We start from the raw sequence: 15,104 nt of genomic DNA on the forward strand, positions 1-15,104 counted from the left end.
GGTCCTAGACCTGGTCTCAGTGACTCTGTGAGATACCTAGCCTCCTTTTGCTGTTGTTGTTTATCTATCTATCTATCTATCTATCTATCTATCTATCTATCTATCTATTTAGAGACAGGGTCTCACTCTGTCACCCAGGCTGGAGTGCAGTAGCGAGACTTACTGCAGCCTCAGCCTTCCAGCTCAAGCGCTCCTCCCACCTCAGCCTCCGGTGTGGCTGGGACTACAGGCACATGCCACCGCACCCAATTAATTTTTAAAATTTTCTGTACAGACGATGTCTCTCTATGTTGTCCAGGCTGATCTTGAACTCCTGGGTTCAAGTGATCCTTCCCATTCGACCTCCCAAAGTGCTGGGGTTACAGGCAGGAATCACTGCGCCGAGCTGTTAACTGTTTAATATGAACATTTTGAAATATATACAAAAGTAGGAGTAGTAGTATAATGAACCCATTTTACCCATTCTCTGTCTCTTCATCCCCCACTCCTCCTGATATAATTTACTTACCACAAAATTCACACATTGTAGTTGAACAATTCAGTGAGTTTCAGTAAATTTAAAAAGTTGTCCAACCATCACAATTAAGTCACATTTTTGTTTTGTTTTAGTGTACAGTTCAGTGGATTTTGGCCTATGCATAAATTTGTGTACCATTATGACAACGAGAATACAGACAGTTTTAATCACTCCCTTCTGCTGTCTATAGTCACACCCTTCCCCCTTCCTAACTTCTAGCAACTGTTGATTTGTTCTCCATCCCTAGAGTTTACCTTTTCTAGAATGTTATAAAAATTGAAATATATAGTAGATAGCTTTTTATGTCTGCATGGTGTCTTTGAGATTCATCCAAATTGTTTCATGTAGTCCATTGCTTTTTATTGAATAGTATTATGTTGTATGATGTACTACCGTTTGCTCATCCATTCCCCTATTGATGGACATTTGGTTGTTTCCATTTTGGGGAGATTATGAATAGAGTTGCTATCTAGAATCTTTTTTTTTTTTTAACAAGACTGGGTCTCACTCTATCACTCAGGCTTGAGTGTAGTGATGTGCTCATAACTCACTGCAGCCTCAAACTCCTGGGCTCAAGCCATCCTCCAGTCTCAGCCTCCTGAGTGGCTGGGGACTACAGGCCCATGCCACCACATCTGGGTAGTTTTTAAATTGTTTTCTAGAGACAGAATCTCGTTATATTACCCAGGCTAGTCTTGAACCTCTAGCCTCAAGGAATTCTCCTACCTTAGCCTCCCAAAATGTTGGGTTACAGGTGTGAGCCACCACACCTGGCCCTGTTCTTTTTTAATGAATTCATTTTTTAATAGTTCAGTCAGCCACAGTTGGCTTCTGTTGCGTGCAGTTGAGAATCAAATGGCTAGTCCTCTATAACTGGAACATTCCCAGATCTTACCCGCCAAGAGTATAAATAAGCTCATTACCATTTACTTATTTTATTAGTCAAATATCCCATACGTATATCACTACAGTATCTTAGGTATTGTTTTGCTTTGATTTTTGTTGTGAAGGGGCATCTTCAAACCCTTTCATGCCAGTGCCCATGTCAGCAGGATGACTCATCCCCATCCACTGCTGAACAGTCTCCTTGGGCCATTGCCCACAGATCATTTTTGCTGTGTGATGGGTAATGATGTGTGAATCCTGCTCTTCTTGGTTTATATTTTTAGAGGCCCTGGGAGAGATCCTTAGACCCCAGGCGTCACAGAATTTAATGAGCCAAATGCTTTACTTTTACATAAGATCTTTCCTCTTTAAAGTTCAGACGGTGTGAGGGGGACTGGCTTGGGCAGGCTCGGGTCATGACCACTATGCTCTGTCTCCTTAGACCTGCTGCCTGGCTCCAGACCTTAGAGCTATTATTGAGACCAGCTCAAAACGCCTTCCTGTTTCTTCCCTGAGGATGAATTCACTTCCGGGGTCCCCGTAGTCTGTGCTCTGTCTTCTGGAGAGCCCCCTTCCCCGTTTTCCTGCCAGTTCACCAGATATGCCTTTCTTGGTTGTATCTCATACCACGCAGATCCATCATGGGGAGGATAAGCAAGTTCAAAGGGCTGTGGACCCGGGTGAGGCCAGGACACATGGAAAGTCCCAAGAGTTTCCACTGCTTTTTTCTCATCTTAGTCTAATTCTCCCCCTCTGCTTCCAAAAATCATCAGGTGAATGCCCTCTTGAACTTCCACTGGTAGGTAAACAAGGGCAGTAACTCTCAAACCGTAAAGTGCATAGAGTCACCTTAGGATCTGAAAATGCAGATTCTGATGGAGCATTTTAGAGTAGGGATTTATATTCAGCGTTTCTAAAAAACTTCCAGGTGTTGCTGATGCTGCTGGTTTTAGAATCACACCTGTTCGACATGACGGAAATTTCAGAATCTGGTTAATATTCATTTTATGCCTTTCCAAGAGGGTTGATATATGGTTTCTTTTTCAAGGAGATTGATGAAACAGTACAAAGATGAGGGGGTTGATAGTTGCTAATAACTACTCTGATGTTATTTCAAAGTGAAATATATAAAGTAATTTCATAACCTAGTCCTGGAAAGTAGTAAATGAACAGCAACTGCCTATTGGGTGGTACTGTATGCTAGGCACTATGTTAAATACTCTTCATACATTATTTCATTTAATCCTTACAACAATGCATTGAGAATGAGCATTATTAGCACCATCTGAACGGTGAAAAATCTGAGGTTCAAGATGCTAAGACAGAATTGGTGAAGACTGGATTCTTAAATCCTGTGCTTTTCAGCCCCATAGAACATTGCCTACAACACACTTCTACATGCCCTCCAGTGTTTATCACACACTCAGTGGGGTAAGTGATCACATCTGTTTATGAAATAAATACAGATCAAATATGTAATAAAATGGATAAATGTCCGCTGAAGTAGACTAAAACTCAAGCTCTTTTCTGTGTGTTTTCTGAGGGCGCTTTTTGTTCCTGCCGCTCTAATAAAGTGTCGTGATTAGGGACAGTGCCGATGTACTAATTTTGCCTCAACTTCAATCTTTTGCTTTGACCTCTCACTGGATTATATTAAACTTCTTAAAGACTCCAATGAAAAAAATTTTAAATGCTTTGTGCGCCTAAGGAAAATGTTAACATTTACAACAGGTACCCTGTAGAGCTCTGTATTAGAAAGGAAGGGCGAAAAAGCAAAGACTAAATTTCAGTATTTAAAGTTTTGAGGAGGGGCTAAAGAGAAAAAAATAAAAAGAGTATGTTTGATAGTAAGGAAGGCGATCACTACTACTGCTGCTGCCCTCCTCCCCCCACCTTGCCTAGTTCACAAGACAGGAGGAAAGAGAGAAAGCAAAAAGTTAGAAAGAAATGAAAGTAAAATAAATAGCCAGACAACCTTGGCACCACCACCCGACCCTAGGAGTTAAAAAAAAAAAGTAATAATAATAACATCAACCCCTGACTTAAACTACTTGTGTTATCTGTAAATTCCAGACCCTGTATGAAGAAAGCATTGTAAAACTTTTTGTTCTGTTAGCTGATGCATGTGGCCCCCAGTCATGTTTTCCATGCTTGCTCGATTTATCACGACCCTTTCACGTGGATCCCTTAAAGTTGTAAACCTTTAAAAAGGCCAAGAATTTCTTTTTCGGGGAGCTCAGCTTTTAAGACACGAGTCTGCCAATGCCTCCAGCCAAATGAAAAACCTCTTCCTTCTTTAATCCGGTATCTGAGGAGTTTTGTCTGCGGCTCGTCCTGCTACAATAGCAAAGTTTTATTATTTCATCCATGCACTGCTAATATTATCAGTACTCATACAGAGCTCACACTGAAGGCTTAGCCAGTTTTTGGCACATAAAAGATAAATGAATGACTATATAAATAGATGGATGCCGTGATGGATGTATAGATGGATGGATGGATGAGATTAAACTAGAGGTGGCCGCATCTACCCAGTCAGTTTGAAGAATACTGGATTTTCATTCTCATGTTTCTTAGCTTATGACCTACTATCTTTTGTTTTGTTCAATTATTCATGTAAAGATGACTTTTCGAAATGAACACATCCTTTGGTTAACTTCCATAACTTAATTTTAATTATAAAACATTTAGGAATAAATTAAATAGGAAATGTGGAAAATTCATATGAAGAAGAGGGGTTGAAAACATTCCTGAGAGATTTACAAGATGACTTGAATAAATGGAAAGGTAAACATTGTTTTTAAATAGGAAAGTTCACTATCATAAATCTGTTAATTCTCCTTAAAGCAATTGATACATTTAACTCGATCCCTTCAAACATATCAGTAGGATTCAGTTTCTAGAGCTGCATAGCTTTTAAAAAAATTTCTGCTTCCTTCCCCCTCCCTCCCATCTCCTCCTCTCCTTCGCCTCCCCACATGCTTGTACAAAGCAAAAGGTTTCTTCGTTGGAAAAACTGCACCACTCTTGGGGACAACTTGGGGACGGCAAGCAGAGGAGAGTGAGGGAGAGATGCTGCAAAAAAAAAAAAAAAAAAAAAAAAGGACTAAGAGAAAGTCTACATTTTAAGATTAAGGACCTCCCACCATATCCCAAACCCTCTTCCACAACTCAGTCAGGAAAACTCTGGCAAACAGTCAAATACCTTCCACCAACAGGAAACTGTATGATGCTTCTTTAAATACCTGAAAGCCTCAAAGACTGACATTTTTTGTGTCCTCCAATGAACTAGCTCTATCCTTGCCCAACAGTGGAGCCATTCCTCAACCCCCACCCCCACCTGGCATCATCCTATCCATTTTTGGTGTCTTACTATGAACAGACAGTCAAAGATCATCAGATACTTGAGGAAAGTCTCCAACGTGAGAGACCAAAACAAACACAAAAGGAAGCAGGAGAAAATAGAGACAATGTAGGGAGCAAAAGAAAAAAATACACATTTTATATATATATACACACACACACACACATAATGTACAACATTATATATATGTTTTCATGTGCCAAGATATTATATGCAATGTCCCTGGCTGCCTCAAAATGTTGCTTAGGTTCAGAAGGCTGAGAAGAAAAGAGGTATGCCAGGCGCGGTGGCTCACACCTGTAATCCCAGCACTTTGGGAGGCTGAAGCGGGCAGATCACGAGGTCAGGAGATTGAGACCATCCTAGCTAACACAGTGAAACCCCGTCTCTACTGAAAATACAAAAAATTAGCCAGGCGAGGTGGTGGGCACCTGTAGTCCCAGCTACTCGGGAGGCTGAGGCAGGAGAATGGCGTGAACCCAGGAGGCGGAGTTTGCAGTGAGCCGAGATCGTGCCACTGCACTCCAGCCTGGGCTACAGAGCACGACTCTGTCTCAAAAAAAAAAAAAAAAAGAAAAAAGAGGCGACAAGCACCCGCACCTTTTAAAGAGAGGTGCTAGACTATTCATAGTAGCCAACAGCATGGGCTCAGGAGCCAGAAGGCCTGGGTCCAAATTCTGACTCTGCACTTAGCAGCTCCGTGACCAGGAGCAGATTAGTTCATCTGTCCACGCGGTAAAATGAAGAAAATCAAAGCCTCCACCTCACTGGGTCATTGTGAGGACTGAAGACTACAATAATCCATGGGAAATGTTCAGAACACTGCCTGGTGCTTAGAGCTCAGCGAACATTAGCCATCATTACTGGTATGCCATTATTAGCCCCTCACTCACCACAGACACGTAAAAGGAAAAAAATTCTCTGGATATCGTTGTTAAAATGCAGGTATGTTTCTTATGTCTCCCTGGGGAGCAGAACAGAGCTTTTCCCTACACCTCAAGGCAAGCGAGGAGGGCTTCAGAAAGCCACCCAGAGAGCTTGACCTGTGTCCCTGGAGCTGGAGGACCTCAGGGACTGGTAGCTAGTATGTACCTGTGAAAGCCCACAGGAAAGGTGGGCCTGAGGGAACAGACCCAAGAGAGTTTGGGTTGTGTTAGGAATGCCTCTGTTTCCAGGATTCAGCAGTGAAAAGATTCGGGCACGTTTTCCACGGACTTGATGTGGCCCCATGGGAAAAGGAGTTGGCTTCTAGTTTTCTTGGAGAGAATCCTGTTCTACCAGCTTTCTGCCAAGAGAAGGGCCCTCTGCTGGAAAAGATCCAAACCTACCAAGATGTAGAATCTAAGCAGACGATGTCAAGGGAGCTAAGGTTAAAAGAATCCCCCCAAACTACAGGAGTCTCTCATCAGAGAGAAAATCAGCATTTGGAACCTGCTAGGACTTTGATCCTTATCCTTGAACTATTGTAGAGACCAAGGACCAGGGTGGAAAGGTGTCAGAGACAAGAGGTCCTAAAGCATGGACCTTCCCCATTAAACTCTCTCCTACCCCCACCCAATAACTATGGACAACCTTCCATCCAATGGTAAACACTAGGGAGAGCAGAGAACTTGGACACTTCATTGGAGATGGATTGGGGTACTGTCTTAGTCCATTTGTGCTGCTGTCACAAAATACCACAGACTGGGTAACTTATAAAGAACAGAAATTTTGGCTGGGCGTGGTGGCTCACGCCTGTAATCACAGCACTTTGGGAGCCTGAGGCAGGTGGATCATGAGGTCAAGATATCGAGACCACCCTGGCCAACATGGTGAAACCGCATCTCTGCTAAAAATACACAAATTAGCCGGGCATGGTGGCACTGTAGTCCTAGCTACTTGGGAGGCTGAGGCAGGAGAATCGCTTGAACCTGGGAGGTGAAGTTTGCAGCGAGTCGAGATAGTGCCACTGTACTCCGGCCTGGTGACAGAGCGAGACTCCGTCTCAAAAAACAAAACAGAAATTTCTTACACTTCTGGGGCCTGGGGACTCCAAGATCAAGGAGGCACTGACACTGCTGTCTGATAAGGGATGTTCTCTGCTTCCAAGATGGTGCCTTACTGTATCCTCACTGGCAGAAGGCAAAAGGGCAAGAGAAGTAAACTCTCTCTGAAGCCTCTTTTATAAGGGCATTAATCCATTCCTAAGGGCAGGGCACTGATGACATAATTGCTTTCCAAAAGGTCCCACCTCAATACCACCATAATGGGGATTAAGTTTCAACACAAATTTGGAGGGGACACATTCAAACCATAGCAGATATGAAAGGAGAACCACATCTGCTGATAAAGGTGGAAACAAAAAAGACCACTTGAGAAATTCTGTTCCAGTGGAGCAGTGGGGGACACATTGTCATTATTCCATTAAATATCTTCAAAAGATCAACGTGGTTGCCTCCACCAAAACAAACATAAACAACAAACTGAGTGGTATAAATGTGAAAAAGGAAGAACAGAACTCCTAGATATTAAGAATATGGGACCAGGCGCGGTGGCTCATGCCTGTAATCCCAGCACTTTGGGAGGCCGAGGCGGGTGGATCACCTGAGGTTGGGAGTTCGAGACCAGCCTGACCAACATGGAGAAATCCTGTGTCTACTAAAAATACAAAAAAAGTTTAGCGAGGCGTGGTGAGGCATGCCTGTAATCCCAGCTACTAGGGAGACTGAAGCAGGAGAATTGCTTGAACCCAGGAGGCAGAGGTTGCGGTGAGCCAAGATCGTGCCATTGCACTCTACTCCAGCTTGGTCAACAAGAGCGAAACTCCGTCTCAAAAAGAAAAGAAAAAGAAAAAAAGGAAAAAAAAAAAAAAAAGAATATGGGCTAATTGGCTGGGCATGGTGGCTCACGCCCGTAATCCTAGCACTTTGAGAGGCTGAAGCAAGCGGATCACCTGAGGTCAGGAGTTCGAAACCAGACTGGCCAACATGGTGAAACCCAGTCTCTACTAAAAATACAAAAACATTAGTTGGGCATGGTGGCAGGTGCCTGTAGTCCCAGCTACTTGGGAGGCTGAGTCTGGAGAATCGCTTGAACCTGGGAGGCAGAGGTTGTAGTGAGCCAAGATTATGCCACTGCACTGTAGCCTGGTGACAGAGCAAGACTCTGTCGCAAAAAAAAAAAAAAAAAAAAAAGAATATAGGCTCATCCAACCATCCAGCCATTGAAAGACAGTGTGTTGGTTCTCATGGCCCCAGACTGCCTTCTGTTGCAGATTTGTCCTGATAACCTAGCTTTCCTCACTGCAGAGCATGCAAACCTCTGAAATCCCCGTTTTCCTGTCTGCCACCTCTCAGTTATTCATGTCAATTTTATTTCTGAAGATGGGCTGTGTGCAATGTTGCTGTGTGTAGCAGGTTTGGGAGAATGCTGTGGCTACATGTTACACGCAGATGCACTGACCAACTGATGGAGCTTAGAGTCACAACTCATGGTGCTGTGTGTGACACTCCATCTCAGGGCAGGGTCATTCTTGGTGTCAACCATCCCTAGGCATTTATTTCCATATTTATATTTGCACCAGAAGCTTAAAGAGGACAGTTCACCCATGAAAGACGGAAGTGATAACTAGTAAAGTGAGAGATCCCAAGAGGATGTAAAACTCAGGATGGAGAGATATTCTCTTTCCAGAGTTAAAGCTTGACATGTCTGAATTTCACCAAAGGAAATAGGCAAAATTATTTTACAGTGTATGTGCTTCTGAACTCTTCTATCACCTACTCACCTGCCCCAGGAAAACCTCCGTAAATAGGATGGAGTTATCAATGAACTCTATCTTGTTTATTTATTTTTTGTTTTGTGCTGCTATAGACAGACTCATCAGCAGAAGGAAAGAAAAGGTCATTTGCCTCTTAAATTTTTGTAAAGATAGCCAAGTCATTATCTTCTGAGTTTGAGGCTGCTTTTCCTGTGAGATTGTTCATTCATTTATTTAATATGTATTTACTAATTCAGCATCTACTATAAGGGATCCTGAGGTGCTGGGAATACCACGGGGAGCAAAACAAAACAAGAAGCCACCTACACAGCCTGGTGGAGGAGAGAAACTTTAATCAAATACACAGAAATACATTTAAAATCTCAACTGGGATAAGTGCCATAGTGCTACAGAAGCTTATATTAGAGACAAGGGACCTTACCTAGTTGGGAGGGAGGACGGTTTAAGGCTACCCACCCCCCTGCCCCACCAAGGGACAAATGAATTGAGACTGGAAGGATGAGGGGAGTTACTGTGGAGGGAGTAGGAAAAGTCATTCTGGGAAAAGGGAACAGCCTTTGTTTCAGAAGGGCAAGGCCATCGAGAAATTAAGCTGGAGTTGCCTGAAAGATGCAAAGGATAGTGGCTGGTGTATCAAGATGAGGACGTGGCTCGACACCGGTCAGGGAGAGTTGGCGTTTCCAAGCCTGGGAGAAGGGATGAGTTCCAGGGCTGGTATGTGGATGGCAGGTGCCTGGATCTTGATAGAATACCATGCCCCAGAAGTGGCAGAACCTGTGGGTGGTGAAGGCTACATATTGGGCCTGTGGACCATGAAAGTTTGCAGTAACGGACACTGTCTCCCTCTTCTTCCAACTGAAAGGATTAACTCACAATGGTCAATATGAAAGCACAAAAGAAATGGAATACACTTTAATGAGAAGAGGTATGTATAGCAGCTTGGAACCTTGTCTTTGAGGTCAAAGCACTTAGTTTCAAATCCCGTCTCTACTGTTACTGGTAAATTGCGTTCTTTTCCTACTCTGTCTCAGTTGCGAAGAAAGAACATCAACTGGAAAAAAAGGCAAGCGGGTTTCATTCCTCGAAAGGAATGGAGAAGGAGTAAACTTTCACTTTAAAGACCCCCTTCTTCCAGAGCTTTGGGAAGCTGGGGAATTGTAAAGCATTAGATGTGGAGTAGGGAGGTATGCAAGCATACCGGGAGGAACTCTAGATGCACAGGTGCATTTCATAAACATGCCTCTTCATACAATGCACTGTCAGAAAATGGCGGTGATTCTCTTCTGTGGGTCGGGAGTTGAGCATATAATGATGTATTAATCTAAAAATAACAAGGGGTGGCTGGTTCTGGTTTTCTCTGGTTCCTAGTAGGCCTTATCTTTCTCTGGTACTTGGCAAAGGGCAGTGAAGCTCCCGGGCTAACCGCAGTTCCTTTAAGCTAGGTTACCTATAGATAAAGAGACTAGGAAAACACAAATGAACAACGAAGAAACAAAACGGTTTAAGAAACAATGAGCCTAGTTCAACCATTGTGAAGACAGTGTGGCGATTCCTCAAGGATCTAGAACGAGAAATACCATTTGACCCAGCCATCCCATTACTGGGTATACACCCAAAGGATTATAAATCATGCTGCTATAAAGACACATGAACACGTATGTTTATTGCAGCACTATTCACAATAGCAAAGACTTGGAACTAACCCAAATGTCCATCAGTGACAGACTGGATTAAGAAAATGTGGCACATATACACCATGGAATACTATGCAGCCATAAAAAAGGATGAGTTCATGTCCTTTGTAGTGACATGGGTGCAGCTGGAAACCATCATTATCAGCAAACTATCACAAGAACAGAAAACGAAACACTGCATGTTCTCAGTCATAGGTAGGAATTGAACAATGAGAGCACTTGGACACAGGAAGGGGAACATCACACACTGGGGCCTGTTTTGGGGTGGAGGGGGAGGGATAGCATTAGGAGATACACCTAATGTAAATGACGAGTTAATGGGTGCAGCACACCAACATGGCACATGTATACATATGTAACAAACCTGCATGTTGTGCACATGTACCCTAGAACTTAAAGTATAATAATAAATAAATAAATAAAACAAAAAAAGAAACGATGAGCATTTTCAGCTGTCTACTGTTTAAGAAAACAATGAACTCTCAGTTTTGCCCTCTGAGCGATTTCTCCAGGACTGCCCTAGTTAACACTGCTACTCAACAGTTTTGTGCTTTGAGCAGTTACTTGACCTCCCTGGCCCTCAGTTTCCCCACCCATAAAGTGGGGGCAACAGTACCTATTTCATCAGGTGGTGGGTATGATTTAAATTGGTTAATAATGTGAAGTTCTTAAAAGTGTCTGGCTCAGAGTAAGCACCATACACGTTAGGGGAAAAAAAAGCAGCGGGATGTAAGGCCCTCCCCAATTTCGTTACTCCATAAACCCCTAAGTTGCTGGTAACACCTGCAGGAGTGAGAGGGGCTTCAATATGGGCTGAATTTCCAGTCAAACTGTGGAAAGTGGCTGAGATTTTAGGTAGGCAAAAAATGTTAATGTAACATTTTTGGCCCCCAAGTTCTCAGACCACTTACTTCCCTTTCTAGTCCATTGACATGCCCGCAAGCAATTCCATTCTGCCAAGAGGTGCTGGTGGTAAGCCCAAATCCAAGAAAAGGAAAGACTCCGATTTTAAGGGAACGGGGACCTGCGGAGCCACGTGAGTCACCGGGGCTCTCAGCTCAGCAGTCAGAGCGCATTCATCACTGCGTTCGAGGTTAGGTGGGCTGGCCTGGGAACCAACTCACCATCATTTGAAATCGTTTCAGGGAAAATGACCCCAACACTTAAAATCCTCTGTCCTGAAGTTGTGTGATCCAGCTGTTTGCTGAAGGAGGAAGCAAAGCCGATAGTAACTCACTACATATTTGGGCAGTGGAATGAACCCTGGAAGCTGACAAAGACGAAGAAAGTCACCGCGCCTCACCCGACCCGCCGCCCCCCACCCCTACTCCCACTCCCACCCCAAATACAGAACAACAGACAATCTTTCAATTATAAAGACAACCCCGGCGCCCGGGTCTCCGGCAGGGGTCGCTGCAGCCGAGCAGAACGCTGAGCCGCTCTGCCCCGCGGCCTCCTCTCCAGCCCGGCGCCCGCCTCCTGCAGGTGCGTCCTTGCCCTCGCCGGGCCGGGGTCTCTGCGGCCTCTCCGGCTCTGGCTCCAACTCCTGGGTCCCGACCGAGCATTGCTCTCGCGGGGCTGCGCGCACCGCCCAGGGCCGGCCGCCGGCTGGCGGGAGGAGGTAGCGCTGGTTCGCGGTGCGCATGCGCCGCCCGGCCTCTGCCCTGCGGTCCTGGGCTGGTGACTGGGTAGCGGTTGGAGAATGGGATGTGGGGGATGGTGGGTGGTACGGAGAGCTGGGAGGGAGGCACCCCGGGGGGCGGGGCGTGGGAGACTGTCTTCGGGGGCGCGAGCTGCCCCAGGTGGGCCGTGCCTCAGGTCGGGTGCGCGGTCGGGACACAGCGCCTCTAGGAGAAAGCCTGGAAGGCGCGCTCCAGGGGGACCCCGAGCTCTTAGCGGGCCGGCAGCACTTGCGGGGCCCAAGGTCATCCGGGCTCTGCGTGGGGTCGTTGCGGCTGGAGATCAGGGAGGGGGCAGGAAACGGAGTTGGAAAGTAATCCCGAGCGGGTGGGCCTGGGAGGCCGCTGTGCTGGGGAGCTCTACGAGGGCTCCGAACAGAGCCTCCCTTTTCAGAAAGGTCACCCTGGTCACTGCGGCAGCCAGGATGACCGAGGAAGGTGGCCGGGGTGGAGGCAGTGGGCGTGGAGAGGGGTGGGATTCCGGACGTAGTTTGAAGGTCGAGCCGTCGGGATCTGCTGAGCAGCTTGGCTATGGGGCGTACGAGAAGGGAAGGCTCAGGGCCTAGTCCCTGGGCCCGAGTAGCAGCCGGGAGGATGGTGCCCCAGTGCTTCGGGAGGAGGAGGCTTGAGGACGGCTCTGGAGCTCAGGCTTGCCCGCGTGGAGTGGAAGCTGCCTCTTGGACACGGGGCAGGGAGGCCGCAGGCAGTTTGGAGCGCTGGGAAGATGGGAGATCCAGAGGGGCAGGGCTGGAGGGGTAGGAGGAAAACCTGAAGAGGGTGGCGCCCGGAAACCCGGGAGAGTGATGAACTGGGTCAGAGGCCGGCTGTCAACAAATAGGAGGGTGGAGACGACCTTGAGGAAAGCAGATGATGGAACGGGAGGGAGTGGGGCCCCCTAGGAGAGACACCTGGGACTGATGTATTGCATTTATTTAGCTCATAGGCGTTCAAAAAGTATTTATTCGGAGACTGTACAACTTTTTGCAGTTCATTGCATTATAGTTAGCATGTATTATGTTTTATATAAATAAATATATAAATATATATTTTTATATTTATGTAATTATTGACAAATTTATATATACAATGTAATGTTTTGATATACGTATACATTTGTAGAAAGATTAAATCAAGCTAATTGACATATCCATCACCTCACCTACTTATTTTTTGTGGTGAAAGTCTACTCTCCTGGAAATATACAATACGTCATCAACCGTGGTCACTATGCTGTGCAGTAGACCGCTAAAACTTAGTCCTCTTATCTAACTAAAACTTTGTATCCTTTGACCAACATCCCTCCCTTCCCCATCTGCCCTCCCCCAGGCCCCTGGTAACCATCATTCTACTCTGCTTCTATGAGTTCAACTTTATTAGACCCCAAGTATATAAGTGAGATCATATGCTATTTGTCCTTCTGTGCCTGGCTAATTTTACTTGGCCTAATGTCCTCCAGGTTCATCCACGTTGTTGCAAATGACAGAATTGCCTTCTGTTTTAAGACTGTATAGTATTCCATTGTATATATGTGCCACATTTTCTTTATCCCGTCTTCAGTTGATAGATACTTAGTTGCTTCTGTATCTTGGTTATTGTGAATAATGCTGAAAAGAACACAGGAATGCAGATATCTCTTCAACATACTGATTTCAATTCCTTTGTATATATACCCAGAAGTAGGATTTCTGGGTCATATGGTAATTCTATTTTTAGATTTTTGAGGAGCCTCCATACTGTTTTCCAAAATGGCTGTACTAATTTACATTCCACCAACAGTGTACCAGGGTTCCCTTTTCTCCACGTTCTGGACAACACTTGTTGTCTTTCATCTTTTTTATAATAGCCATTCTAACAAGCGTGAGGTGGTAGCTCAGTGTGATTTAACTTGCATTTCCCTGGTGATTAGCGATGTTGAGCATTTTTTCATGTATTTGTTGACCATTCATATGTCTTCTTTTGAGGAATACCTGTTCAGGTCCTTTGTCCATTTTTTAACTGGGTTATTCGTTTTGTTTTGTTTTGCTATTGAGTTTCTTATATATTTTAGATATGAGCCCCTTATCAGATGCATGGTTTGCAAATATTTTCTCCCAGTCTGCGGATTGTCTCTTTACTCTGTTAATTATTTTCTTTGCTGTGCAGAGGCTTTTTAGTTTAATGCAATCCCACGTGTCTATTTTTGCGTTTGTTGCTTTTGGGGTCCTATCCAAGAAATGATTGCCCAAACTAATACGAAGTTTTCACCTATGTTGTCTTCTATTAGTTTTACAGGTTCAGGTCTTACATTTGAGACTTTAATCTATTTTGAGTTGATTTTTGTATATGGTGTGAAATAAGGATTCAATTTTGTTATCCAGCATGTGGATATTCAGTTTTCCTGATACCATTTGTTAAAGAGACTTTCCTTTCCCCATTGTGTGTTCTTAGCACCTTTGTCAAAAATCAATTGACTGTAAATACTTGGGCTTATTTCTGGGCTTTCTATCCTATTCCATTGGTTGATGTGCCCATTTTTATGCCAGTGCCATGCAGTTTTGATTACTATAGCCCTATAATATATTTTGAGATTAGGGAGTGTGATGCCTTTAGCTTTGTTCCTTTTGCTCAAGACTGCTTTGGCTATTTAGGGTCTTTTGCAATTCCATATGAACTTTAGGATTGTTTTTTCTATTTCTGTGAAAAATATTGGAATTTTGCTAGAGATTACATTGAATCTGTAGATTGCTTTGGGTAGTATGGACATTTTAACAACCATTAATTTTTCTAATCCATGAACATGGGATACCTTTACGTTTATTTGTGTCTCTTTTCTCACATCAATGTTTTGTGGTTTTCATTGTACAGGTCTTATACCTCTTTGGTTAAATTTACCTAAAGTTTTTTTTTTTAATGCTATTATAAATGAAATTGTTTTCTTATTTTCTTTTTCATATAGTTTGTTGTTAGTGTATAGAAACACCACTGATTTTTATATGTTGATTTTGTATCCTGCAACTTCCCTGAATTTGTTTATTAGTTCTAACAGGTTTTTTTGGCTGGATCTTTAGGGTATTCCGTATATAAAATCATATTATCATCAAACAGGGATCATGCTGATAACATGGTCTTATATATAGAAATCTCACATATCTTATACATCTATGTCTCTGTATATTATATATTTTATATATCCCTATATATCTCTCTGTATATCTTATATACATCTTAT

The 15,104-nt window shown here is 44.0% G+C and overlaps 1 protein-coding gene across 5 annotated transcripts in view; it reads left to right on the top strand.

Moving 5' to 3' along the window:
- Positions 1-11,588: 11,588 nt before the first annotated feature.
- Positions 11,589-15,104, top strand: part of SIRT5 (sirtuin 5) — a 38,045-nt gene continuing 34,529 nt past the window's right edge. The window contains exon 1 of one of the 5 annotated variants that reach the window (XM_007973655.3): positions 11,589-11,702. The gene's annotated coding sequence lies outside the window, so the exon portion shown is untranslated. Of the gene's footprint in view, positions 11,703-11,796; positions 11,839-11,969; positions 12,142-15,104 lie in introns of those variants that run through there. The other 4 variants (XM_073005675.1, XM_007973657.3, XM_038005730.2 and 1 more) reach the window with 4 other exon arrangements.

This window comes from Chlorocebus sabaeus, chromosome 17, assembly GCF_047675955.1.
Source record: "Chlorocebus sabaeus isolate Y175 chromosome 17, mChlSab1.0.hap1, whole genome shotgun sequence".
NCBI classification, from domain to species: domain Eukaryota; kingdom Metazoa; phylum Chordata; class Mammalia; order Primates; family Cercopithecidae; genus Chlorocebus; species Chlorocebus sabaeus.